Below are 13,499 nucleotides of genomic sequence, written 5' to 3'. Positions count from 1 at the left end.
TCCATTAATACTAAGTGATGTAATGACTGTCACCCTAAAGGCCTCACAGTGTTGGAAAAGCACTTCAACCTGTTCCCGTTATGTGTGCTGTCGCTCCCTTCCCCCTAACAAGTGCCACTTTTGTGTTCCAAATGTTGAGTGTTGAGTTGCTCATTTTCTTCTCAGCATCCTCATCATATACACATTCATATAAACATATACTTGTCATCTGATCAATGACCACCTCTCCTCCAGCCTCTCTCCCTCCATCAAAGCCTCTGTTGTCTCTTGCTATCATATCGATACTACTGTGACCGATCGTATCTCTCTTGTTTCTTTGAAGCTGCAAATCAGCTGTTCTGCACACATTTCCTCCTTCCTACACCCTCACTGTGTTGAAATCAAGATTCATCACACCTACTGATTCTTCCCTAGACCACAAAACTCCACACCTCCTTCAGTCATAGAATCATAGAAATTTACGGCATGGCCTCCTTTTAAAATCCAAACTTAGGGGGGATTTTAAACCCCAGGACTGGTGGGACAGTGTCGGGGGTGGGGGGGGGGATTAAATTGTTGAAAAAGGGAAACCTGACCCCAACTTGCCACAAACACGCCTACTTCCTGTTTAACCACTGTGGGTTTGGGGTTAGCCAAGTGACCCGGTCTGGAGATGCGGTTTGCTAATTATAATATTTAAATGAGACTTCTGAAGGCTGAGATTTTCACGTCAGGTGGTTGCAGACATTTGCAGCCTCCTAGAAGACCTGCTACCTGCTGGAAGTCACCACTGCCCTCGATATTTTTGCCTCTGGTTCCTTCCAGTGTGCTGCCGGAGACATATCGAGAACCTCGCAGTCCAGTGCACATAAATGCATACGGCAGGTGACTGATGGATTGTTTGCCAGGGCTAGGAAGTATATAAACTTTCTCTGTGATGGCAATAGGCAGAATGAGCGGACACGCGTGGCAATCCGAGCACCCCCAGATCAACGAGGAGCATTCATCACTTGCAAGGGATTTAATTCCATCAATGTTCAGCTGATGTGCAATCACAAGGAAAGGTTTTATGCTGGCCTGTGACAGATTCCCTGGGAGCTGCCATGATGCTTTCATACTGCAGCAATCCAACATCCCCGACTTGTTCATACTTGGATCCACCTTAAAGGGTGGCTGCTAGACAACAAAGGATACCCCCTTCAAACCTGGCTGATGACACCTCTGAGGAACCCGATCAATGAACACCAGGAGCGCTACAACGACAACCATATAACCACCAGATATGTCATCGAGCAAACCATCGTCATGCTGAAGATGCGCTTAAGGTGCCTGGACAGATCTGGAGGTGTCCTTCTGTACTTGCCAGTGAGGGTCTCCAGGATAATCGTGGTGTGTTGCGTTCTGCACAACCGAGCGCAGCAGTGAGGACTAGAGGTGCAGGAGGAACAACCTGCTTAACGCTCCTCATCTAATGAAGATTCAAATGGAGAGGACGAAGAGGAGGAAGATGAAGATGGAGCGCCCTACACCAGACCAGCCACTCATATTGCTACTCGGGGTGCCAGGGATGCCCAATAGCTAAGTTAGGCACTCAGACTGAACCAAAGTAACTAACACATCCCCTGCCCCTTCATCACCACCGCACCACCCCCCCCTCCACCCCCACTGACACTAAGCAGTCTTGCAAGCAACCAACCACCCATTGCACATGCACCAATGATCTCAGTCAATTCATGTCTTCACATTCATCACCAAACAACTAAAAATCCGAGTTGCCAGCCGGCAGGCAAGAATGGTAAACACGGGAAAGTGGTGCAAAATAATAAATCGTCTGAATACCACCTGTTGAATATAAGCTTCTGGTGAGTGCATCATTTTTACAAAGACAACCTGTTCCATTTCAATTTCAGTGGCGCCTTGCTTTATTAAATTTGTACTCCACACTCTGTTCTCACTGAAGCAACTGTGAATTGTCCCCTGCAGCGTAAAGACTGTGAGCTAAGTTCTGTAGGCAGTCCCAGGGTGTCCAGTTATATTTATACGAAGCTCGGGTTGCCAGCCCTCCAGGATTGCCCTGGAGTCTCCAAGAATCAAAACTCAATCTCCAGGACACTGCCGTGAGCAACCCAGGAATTAAAAAAAGAAAATGTGTGTTTTTTTTATCGCATTTTATTTGAACGCTTTCGTTTATTAGTCATAAAAATATTGGAGACGGGAAAGAAAGGCTGTTTGAGTGGGGTGGGGCATTTGGAGATGAAAGGTCATGTGGTGATACCTCCAGGAATATGTCCAACCAGAGTTGGCAACCCTGTACAAAGCATGGACTAGGTTTTAGTTTTGAAGTATGCATGAATACTCACAGCCTCACACTGCCGATCTCAGCATCTCAAGGCACTGTTTCGCTAACTTTAGTTGGTGCTGGAACGTTCTGTGTAGTCTGAGACAAAATGGCGTTGCACAGCATGGCAGAAGTGCAGAATATATTTCCTCCTCATCGCAAAACGGTGGAAGGAGTTTTTTTTTTGTTTTAGCTAAAAGGATAGTTACCAAAGCCATTTTCGGGCAGCTAATGCATCCTTACATACAGTGCTAGCCTTGACTCAGTGGTAGCACTCTCGCCTCTGAGTCAGAAGGCCGTGGTTTCAATTCTCACTCCAGATACGTGAGCACATAATCTAGGCTGGCACTTCCGTGCAGTACTGAGGGAGTGCTGCACTGTCGGAGGTGCTGTCTTTCGGATAAGACATTAAACCAAGGCCCCATTTGCCCTCTCAGGTGTACATAAAAGATCCCATCGCAATATTCAAAGAAGAGCAGGGATGTTCTCCTGGTCTCCTGGCCAACATTTATCCCTCAACCTGTTTGTGGGACCTTGCTGTGTGCAAATTGGCTGCTGCATTTCCTACATCACAACAGTGACTACAAAAGTACTTCATTGGCTGTGAAGCCCTTTGCCTCATCCTGAAATCCTGAAAGGCACAATATAAATGCAAGTCTTTCTTCCCCTTTCCTTTTTCAAAATTGACAAAAATATCTTTTTTGAAGTTAAACTTGGCACAGGTATTCCACTCTCCATGGGATGTTGTTTGTCAGACAGGTATTACATGGGATTACATAGAATGTACGGCACAGAAACAGGCCATTCAGCCCAACCAGTCCATGCTGGCATTTATGCTCCACTCGAGCCTCCTCTAGTCTTTCCTCATCTAACTCTATCAGCATAACCCTCTATTCCCTTCACCTTCATATGCTTATCTAATCGCCCCTTAAATGCATCCATACTATTCGCTTCAACCACTCCCTGTGGTAGCAAGTTCCACATTCTCACCACTCTCTGGGTAAAGAAGTTTCTTCTGAATTCCCTATTTGATTTCATGATATTGGCAGCACATTGAGAACTACATTGAAGAGTTAAATCATCTGTTATGTGTTATCTATTGGAGCAGAGGCTGGTTACCAGGGTCACTGCTAGGAATAACTCAGCTGTCTGTCTGCAACTTCACTCAGATTAGCACCAAATCTGTTTAATGTAACTAAACTGAAGCGTGCGCCTTACTTTCTTTGTTCACAGCACGTCCCTTTGTTTTGAAGAGCTGATCTATTAAAGTTTATTTGAACTTAGAATGTTTAGACAGAATGTTTAGAGGAAAATAGTTTTGCCATCAGCTGGTTGCGAAAATATATTAGTGAGGTATAAAGAAAAATAAAGTTTGAGCAAAATGTCACTCAGCTTACTCTTAATCATCTGAGCACTAAATGATGTCATTGTAGCAGATGTATCTGCTTTCTATCTCTTAACGAAGCATTAAGTAACAAACTAAGTGATGCTTTTCAAATATATGTGTGGGTTTGTGCACATATATAGCTAAGATTGATAACAGGAGAATTACAGTATAATGGATCCTGGCAGTGCTGTTATAAACCTGTCATCCAATCTCGGGATCCTGATGAGGATCTGTAACTTTAGGAAAAACTCCATCTAGTTCAAAGAGGGAACCTTTATTTCATTACTAGGTAAATGATGAGAAATGGCCTGATGTTACCTTACACTGTCAGTATAGGAGAGGAGTAGGCCTCCCTGCCCAGCTTGATAAACATTTGCTCTGCAGAGGGTAGTTCACCCAAGATTGCTGGATATAATGATTAATTATGATGCGCAACAGAACTCGGATGAGACAGAAAGGGGGAATTTTAACAAACTCCACCCGATGGGAATGGAGTGGAAGTTCAGTTAAAATGGCTTGGGAGTAGTTGTCACCCCGTTCCGGTGGGATTCCCGCTGGCCGCCTTTTTAAACGTGCACTTTTTTTAGGCGGCCGAGGCGCCTGCTGGGGCCTCATGCATACATGTAAATCATTAGGACCCTGATAGCATTTTAACGGGCCACTGGCAGGGAGGAAGAGGAGACTTTCTAAGGTAAGTCAGAAACTTCCCTTAGTGGAGCCAAGTGCTCTCCTCCAGGCCTCACAAGGGAAGACTGGGCCACTGCTTCTCTGGGCTCCTTCACTCCCCTCCCCCACCCCATCCCATTTAATAAACAGCCCCAATCACCCCCCCTCCCATGACTTACCATGGTGCCAGTGGGCAGGCGCCAGGCCCTTCAATTTTGACCTGCCCGAAGCTGGCCACCTACCTGTTTTGAGTGGGGGCAGCTGGCCGGCAGGATGTAAATTGGGCCTGGAAATTAATGTTGGTCGAGGCTTCCCACGGACACTCCCAAGCGGGAAGGCCCTTGGAACACCACCCCCCAACCCAGTCTCCCGCCCAAGATTTCAAATCCACCCTAGAACATTTAAGTGCTGAGTAGAATGCTCCAGGTCTCAGATGGAGCACCTCTCAGCCATTGTGAACCCTCATCCAAAACTCTGCTGTCCATATCCTAGCTTGCACCAAGTCCTGTCCACCCATCACCCCTGAGCTCGCTGACCTACATTGGCTCCCTGTCTGGCAATGCCTTGGTTTTAAAATTCTCATGCTTGTTTTCAAATCCCACCATGGCTTTGCCCCTCCCTGGGCAGGATATTCATTGGGTCGTGGAGTCGGGATTGGAGGCGTGCGGGGGGTTAAAATCCCGAAATCAGGGGTCCCAACACCATCCCGCCTCCAACCCGCCTCCATGCCAGTTTCAAAGGAGCCGGGTACCCGCCCCGCACTGGGACCCGCCTACCCGAGGCGGGAAGAGATTAGTACCAATTAACTGCTTGTTAACAGGTAGTTAACAGGCAGTTTTTAGCCTAATCCCTATTTTGAAGGTTGAAGTGTGGGAATCCCGACGGCTCCAAACCACGCCAAGTTAGAGGAGGTGGGCCGTCGGGTTTAAGGTCTTTGAGGGGTCGAGATGTTGGTGTTCAGGTGAGTGATGTGTGCATGAGTGCAAAGGTAAGTGTGTTTGGTGTGCCTAAAGTGATTAAAGAAGTGTAAATTACCTTTTCTTACCTTTTCAGCCTTCCTTCCTTTAGGTCTCGGGAGTCCGTCATCTCACTGGCACAGAAAGCAGAATGGCTGCGAACTGTCAAAAGTGACAGCCTGCAGCTTTCTGTGCAGGAGAGATTTCTAACTGAGTCTGTGGAGAAGGACTCAGGTTAGAAGTAAGACTGTCAGTGTTTGACAGCTTCAAACAGCTGTGAAACGCTGATATTTCATCTGTCAAAATCTCTTGACAGATGAAATTTCAATCTGTGACGTCACCTGTTGCCGGGTGGCCCTTAATTGGCCTGCTGAGCCCGCTGGGTGGACTCAACAAGGTCAATCAAGTTAAAATCGTGTGGATTGGCCGCATCTCGATGGAGGCGGGACTACAACCCCGAAAGTTGTAGTCCCGCCTCCAACCCGACTCTTAAGTTAAATTCCTGCCCATATCTCTGCAACCTCCTCCAACCCTACAACACTCTGAGATCTCTGTGCTCCTCCAATTCTGACCTCTTGCACAGCCTCAATTTCCATCGCTCCACCATTGAGGACTGTGCCTTCAGCTGTCTGGGTCCTAAACTCTGGAATTCCCTCCTCGAGCCACTCCACCTGTCTATCCTCTCTTTCCTCCTTTAAGACGCTCCTTAAAACTTACCTCTTCGAACAAGGTTTTGGTCAGCTGTCCTAATATCTCCTTATGTGGCTCTGTGTCAAATTTTATGTGATAATGCTCCTGTGAAGCGCCTTGGGATGTTTTATTACAGGTAGACTATCCTTTATCCAAAAATCTCGGGACCAGCCGTGTTTCGGTTTTCAGAAAATTTCGGATTTCAGAAGGTATTTTATAAGACTGGGAAATTTGTCGGGGGTCGGGGTCGGCGGGGGGGTCGGCGGGGGTCGGCGTCGGGGTCGGCGGGGGGCCGGGGTCGGCGGGGGTCAGCGTCGGCGGGGGGTCGGGGGTGGGGGTCGGCGGGGGTGGGGGTCGGCGGGGGGTCGGCGTCGGCGGGGGGTCAGCAGGGGGTCAGGGGCGGGGGTCGGCATCGGCGGGGGGGTCGGCGGGGGGTCGGGGCGGGGATCGGCGTCGTGCGCACGACTTACGCTGAACGAAAAAACTTTCAGTTTTTAGAGGTTTTCGGTTTTCGGAAGTTCGGATAAAGGATAGTCTACCTGTACGTTAAAGGAGCTATATAAATGCAAGTTGTTGTTGTTGCCAATAGTTTAACACCAAGTGAGATATCAGCAGGCTGCAAGTGCCAGTTGAACTGAATGCCAGCATCAGCAAAAAGGAATAATGTCCTTAACTTTATGTCAGGAACTGGGAGCCTGGGTATAAATCGCTTTGCTGATGATAAGGATATTCTTCCACTTGTGCCAAAAATCTTTGTACCTCACTTGTGTTCTGCTTAGCTTGTTTGGATTATAGCTCACCATCCCAGGTGTGACAACCTCTTATATGTTTTAAATGTTTAAATACACATTAGGGGTCTGTGGTTTATGGAAAATAAACCTATAACCCCTGTGCACAACAGCTTGGTAGGATTGTCTGTCGACCATTGGTCCTGACATATTCTATTTACAGATAGATTGTTTGCAAAGAAAAATAAATTGATTTATATCCATAATTGATAGATATTTTCCACGAATTTCAAATGTAAAACATTTATTTAAACTCCCTAGTTTTCATGCAAAGGCTTTGAATGAAAGCGCACAGAGTTAGTGTGTATCTGACTCTTGCCTTGACAAATGTTTTAGTGGCTGTTGCAGGGAGGTATAAATGACAGAGCTTAAACAGCAGCCTGCACTAAAGTCATGCTGTGTAACTGTTCCATAAAGATAGAGAGGGGCTCCTGTACCTTTAAGGAATATAGTTAACAATTTCAGAAGTTCTCAGCTATTCATTTCAAATATTGATGTTTTAGTTTATAATAATCGTTTCAGAATGATTGGATTCATTATCCCCATATCAAAATAAATCATATCAAAGATAAAATGATTAAATAAGAAAATAGATAATAGGCATCGCACGCATTCACAAACTCCTCCAATCTGGCTGATGAAGTCTGTAAGAATCTTCTGTGCAGCCTCCATAGCAACTTTAGTCAGCATCTTTGGTGAAATAATATCAGTCTGTACAGATAGTAGATAATCTGTTCACGTTGCACGGCAGTCTGAGGTCATTTCTACCCGAGTGTTTATTTTACTTCAGCAACAAGGAGACCATGAATCTTCCTTTTATAACCCTACTGTACAAAATAACGAGAGATTAACATCCAAGATAAGTGAATAATTTACAACTGGACATTGTAGTAACAATACAGTTGGAGCTCTGAGATCTGGTCAATAATAGATGGTCACTGGCAGTTTCCATGGATGTTGCACAGAGAGGGAGATAAGTGCGCAAGTATTTTTGTTTTCCTGATCAATGCTGATTATAGGTCTTGTACAACAATGTGCGCAGGATGGGCTATATGTGATTTATGAAACTATTTAAGTAGTCGGGAATGTCTAAGTAAACAGCTGTGGAAAGCTGAAGCTCGCTATACTGTGAAGCAGCTGCCAGTTGCTTGCTTTGTGTAACAGATGACGCAGAATCTCAGGCTGCACCCAGGCTTTTTTCTCTCTCTCTCTATCTCTCTAAATTATCCCTTGAGACAGAGCTACTTTTAGCATCAGTCATTTCACAGTAAGCAACTGGATGAAGAAGACAGAAAAAAGTCTCCACTGGCCTTTTTGTCTGGAGTGAGACAGTGAGACTCACTGGTGCCTGTCTGTGGGTAGCAGGGTCTCACCGTTTGGATGAGAAAAGGCTTCTTTGAAAGGGAATTTGCCGAACGCTAAGCAGCCAAACCTTAACGAGAGTTGAATAAAGGGGGTGTCTCCTAGCCAGTGAAATGTCCACACTTTGAAGATGTCTGTTAAGCTGCACTCACCATTCTGATGAGGGGACCCAGAATTCCTGCTGTATGAGAATACCGAAGGTAAGCGTGACTCTGATCTGCAGCTAATGGGCACAGTCTGTGCCAACAGCTCACATTATTTTACAGTAAATCTGAGAGTTTGCTGTGGTGATTCTGTATCAGAGTTGATAACAAGTTTCAGTAAACACGGTAGCTCTCACAGTACTGTTCAGTGAGATGTCACAACCTGGTTAACAACAAAATAAAATGGAACAGCCCCCCCTCACTAAAGCTTGCTTCTTGTATGATGTTTAGAGAGACTCCAAGCTGTTGCTCAGGCTCTTTTAGTCATGTTTTTATTTTCAGATCCCTTGTTATATTCTTTCAGCAATGCTAAGGGCAGTTTGCACTGACATTTGGACATGGTCCATCTTGTACTAGCTGCACCCCAATAAAACAACACCCTCCTACAGTTTGATTCAGATAACTGCCAAGATTTTTTTTGTTGCTGTTTCCTTGCTGCAACTTTTGGGAACTGTTGTCACTGTTTCACATAGACTTCCAATTTTACAGAACCCAAATTGAAAACAACAACAACCGAGTATTCCAGGTGACACCTTTATTTCATAGATTTGGAACACTTCTACAGTCCCTCTACGTCAGTGGGTATGCTGGGTTGTGGCAAGATGGCAGTATTGGTGACTTTGACAAAAGTCAAGGGTTGACCCTACTGCCTCATTCTAGGATGTGACACTGATTCACAATGCCAGTAATTCTTGCCATTACACAGCATGAGCATGTGCAAAGAGAGGGGGTGGGGGGAGGGGAGGGACATTCCGCATTCAGCACCCTTGCAATGTCAACCCAAACAAACATCTAACCCTGCAACTTATTTTGCAACTCTTTTTCTTGTTTTGAGCAACTGTATCTCCAATGGTACAGTACTCTTTCAGTACTGCACTGAGGTGCCAGCCTGGATTATGTGTTGAAGACTCTGTAATGGGGCTTGTACCCACAACCTACTGACTCAGAGGTGGGAGTGCTACCCACTAGCCCAGCCTGCAAATGAGACAGGTGGGACGTAATGACATCTCCCACCTCCATTTTGTTCCAGGTATACCAGATGGACACAGATATAAGATAATTGGCAAAATATCCAGGGGGAAATGAGGAGAATTTTTTTTACACAGCAAATTGTTATGATCTGGAATGCATTACCTGAAAGGGTGGTGGAAGCAGATTCAATAGTAACTTTCAAAAGAGAATTGGAGATATACTTGAAAAGGAGAAATTTGCAGGCCAAGGGGAAAGAGCGGGGTTGGGGTGGGGGGGCTGGGTGGTGTAATTAGACAGCTCTTTCAAAGAGCCGGCACATTCACGATGGGCCGAATGGCCTCCTTCTGTGTTGGATGATTCAATGATTCGATGGGTACCTGAACACAGGTGGCCTGAAGAAGTTGGCATTGTATTTTGTGCTCAGGCCCATTCCAGATCGACAGATCTGAGAAGGGACAGGCAGCAAGACAATGGAGGAACCAAAAAAGTAAATTAGCCTTTTTTGTAGGCAACAACTAGAAGGCCCTAAAGCCAGAAGCCATTAACATTGCTGTAAGGCCTCTCAGGCCTAAAGCAGTGGTTGGATTTCCGTCCTCATTTTCAGGCAAGGCTTGCACTTGGGGTGCATTGGACCCAGGCTAATAACTGAAACCGCATATCTGCTGGGGTTCAGGTCAGGCAGAGCAAACTCTTTGGTGAGCAGTAGCTGAGGTGTGTATGCAGCTCCTAAAACTCCATGGTTTTCACTGTGTATCCTGCAAAGCCAAAAACTTGGACACCCCTGTTCTAGAGTTTTTTCGATTACCCTTGAGGATCAGGGAGAGATTGCACAAATGGTATCTGCAAGGAGGTTTGCTTTTGGTTCATTGCCTCCCTCAGAACAGTAAAGATAGGCAAGGTCTCCACCAATGCAGTGGCAGATCAGTCAGAGTAGGGTTAGTGGTCTAACTAGGGGATGTTGAGAGAGGGGAAGAGCAGTCAGAGCTGGGCCAGTATATTACAATATATTTGGTCAGACTGTCAGGGCAGGGCTAGACTCCCTCAGTAATAACAAAAACAACAGCAACAACTTGCATTTATATAGCACCTTTAATGCAGCAAACAGTCCCAAGGCGCTTCATAGGAGAGATTATCAAAAAAAATTGACACTGGGCCACATAAGAAGATATCAAGACACAAAGAGGAATTATTTAAGGAGAGTCTTAAAGGAGGAGAGAGAGAGCTAGAGTGTAATAATTACACTCTGGCCAGGTCTCTGACTGTAGGAGAGTGAAGTTTTGTTCTCCTTATACCTCTTCAGCCAAGCAGTCTGGACATTAGAAACATGGGTGTTGGATTTCCTCCTGGCATCTCCCGCTCTGCCGCCAATACTTCGACGGAAGTTTGGCAGGAGCCAAGTTTACTCGTGCAAGTGGGGTTTCCAACCAAACTTCTTAAGTTACAGTGGCAAAATGGGGGAATCCCTGAGAAAATTCAGCCCCTCATGGTAATCAAGGATCCCATACCATTAAATAGGTCATTTAAAGAGGCACCGTCCTTGTGGAAAAAGGTATGGTAAACCATATTTTGTTTGCTATGAAAGAGCTGTGCATTGTTTCTGTTGTGCTGATGGCCCACCCACATTTGACACAGCTTCCATTGCCTTGTTCTTGTCAAGAATTAAAAAAGGAAAGGTTTGCCAGATACTTTTTCTTTTGTAAAGACGGTGCCCCTTTAAGTAAAATAACAAGCTGACCAAATTTTATGTCTGAACCTCTGCAGGACTTGGTTGCGAAAAACAAAGATAGGTTTGTGAATGAAAGGATGAAGTGTTGGATTAACAATGAAACAACACAGCAGCACTACATGTCTTCCTTGGCACTGTCAACCAGCAGTTGTCTCTGTTATCTACTACGTGCCTGCTCTGTTACAGGCTGCTTTCTCTGGAATCTATATTTGTTGCCAGTCAGTCATTAAGTGAAGACTGTTATGTGACTCAGAATAGATCCTCTAATACTCGGTGGAATATGCGATTAATGGAACTGATTTCCCATAGTGGGGGCACCAGTTCTTTCTATTCTAACAAAGATAGTGACTTATTTCCTCTGGTGGGGGAGTCCAAAATAAGGAGGCATAACCTTATAATTAGAGCTAGGTCATTCAGGGTTGATATCAAGAAGCACTTCTTCACACAAAGGGTAGTGGAAGCCTGGAACTCACACCCCTAAAAAGATGTTGAGGCTAGGTCAATTGAAAATTTCAAAACTGAGATTGATAGTTTTTTGTTGGTTAAGGGTATTAAGGGTTACAAAACCAAGGCAGGTAGATGGAGTTAAGATACAGATCAGCCATGATCTAATTGAATGGCGGAACAGGCTTGAGGGGCTGAATGGCCTACTCCTGTTCCTATGTGACATTTTTATTAATAAATGCTGTGGTAAAGGAGTCAGCTCTTGCTTTAGTTTACTCCCTCTTGACCTGACGGCACTGTCTGGAATGGAGGTCCGTTTACTTCCTTTCTCCTGGTGTACCAGCCTTCAATGTTTCACTGGAGGCTGGGGACACAAGTCTCCACCCACTCTGTCATGAGTACCCAAGTAAGGGGCAGAAGGAGGCACAGCCCCTTACTAGCCCTTTGTCAGCTGTGGCTCAGTGGTAGCACGCTCGCCTCTGAGTCAGAAGGGGCTGTGGGTTCAAGTTGTGCTCCAGAGACTTGAGCACATAACCTAGGCTGACACTCCAGCATAATACTGAGGGGGTGCTGCACTGTCAGAGGTGCTGTCTTTCAGTTGAGGCGTTAAGCTAAGGCTAAACCTCTCAGATGGACGTAAAAGATCCAATGGCAGTATTTTGAAGCAGAGCAGGGGAGTTCTCCCAGGAGTCCTGGTCAATATTTATCCCTCAACCAACATCGCTAAAATAGATTACAGGAAACTTTGTGCTATCCGGCACCGACGGGACCGAGCTGTTGCCGTTCCCTCAAAACTGCTGGACAAACCAGCGTTAATGTTGAAGCATATGGAGCGCTCCGTATCTGGCAACAAACACTGTTGCTTAGCAACAGCTTCTAAACAGTCGGCCATACCTTGGAAGTGTCTCTGTCGCTTAGCAACAGCTTCAGAGAGACTTTGCAGAGCCTGACTGTTGAAAAAAAGCCATGAGAAGAAAAAAAACCTAACAAAACGGCTCCTGATTTTTGCCGGTGGCTCGAGCTTGCCGGACATTTAGCCTCCGGATAACACAAAGTTTCCTGTATCTGGTCATTTATCTCTCTGCTGTTTGTGTGCGAATTGGCTGCCACGTTTCCCACATCACAACAGTGACTGCACGGCAAAAGTATTTCATTGTCTGTAAAGCACTTTGGGACATCCTGAGGTTGTGAAGGAGCTATAAAAATGCAAGTCTTTCTTTCTTTCTCCTCCTGCCCAAGGCTGTGACCCAGGTGTGCAGTTTCGGCCCCTACATCTATACACCATTACAAATTCTTGTGTAGAATGTGCATTTCCTGCCTATAACCCTTACCTTCTGTTGTGATTTTTGGTCATATTTTCATGTCAGCATTTACCACTGCAAAATTGAATGAAAAATCAACATTTTCCATTGAAATTTGCAATGTCAACTGTCACAGTGTAATTGCAGGCTCTGATCACTAGGTGGTTCTTTGGGGTTGATGTTTTGTGAAGTCCCTCTCCCAACTTCATTGCCATCTTGTGTGTATATATATAAAAGCATATTCATCAACTGCCCATGGACAATTCCGTATCTTATTTGAATTTCAATCCAACCTGATCCATCGGCCCATCTCTTTACTGTCATAATATTGTCAACACACCATGTAGCCTGTAAACATTTAAAATGTGACTTGTGCACCTAGTGTCGATTTACAGGTCCCTTGGTGAGTGCAAATCTATTAGGAAGCAGCAGGTACTTTTCTTTAAGTGTGTTTTTCTTCCTGTGTTTGAGCTGATTTCCTTTCTCATGCAAATAGTTTTGTGCCCCTCTCACTGAAAAAAGATACACAATAGTCTGATTTTCTCCTTGTATCCCTTTCAGCTCTTTCATCATTTGAGGCTTCAAGGTAACAAAGAAATGAATATATGTTGTCATATTGCGATTAATGAGTTCAAATCAATCCCATTGAATTCTATTAAGATTCCTATTAAACTAAGGTATCTTGTG

General features: G+C 45.2%; 1 protein-coding gene across 9 annotated transcripts in view; it reads left to right on the top strand.

Annotated features, from left to right (window-relative positions):
* ripor2 (RHO family interacting cell polarization regulator 2) overlaps window positions 1-13,499 on the top strand; it is a 212,418-nt gene that overhangs the window by 108,992 nt on the left and 89,927 nt on the right. Inside the window, exon 1 of one of the 9 annotated variants that reach the window (XM_085988859.1) lies at window positions 7,914-8,366. The exons of 7 other annotated variants lie outside the window; for them this stretch is intronic. The gene's annotated coding sequence lies outside the window, so the exon portion shown is untranslated. Of the gene's footprint in view, window positions 1-7,913; window positions 8,367-13,499 lie in introns of those variants that run through there. One more of the 9 variants, XM_085988866.1, reaches the window with a different exon arrangement.

The sequence above is a fragment of the Somniosus microcephalus genome, chromosome 5, assembly GCF_052327205.1.
Source record: "Somniosus microcephalus isolate GS21.2 chromosome 5, FLI_Smic_1.0, whole genome shotgun sequence".
NCBI classification, from domain to species: domain Eukaryota; kingdom Metazoa; phylum Chordata; class Chondrichthyes; order Squaliformes; family Somniosidae; genus Somniosus; species Somniosus microcephalus.
The sequence above is the reverse complement of the archived record's forward strand: the minus strand, read 5'-3'. Positions and strand labels throughout refer to the sequence as shown.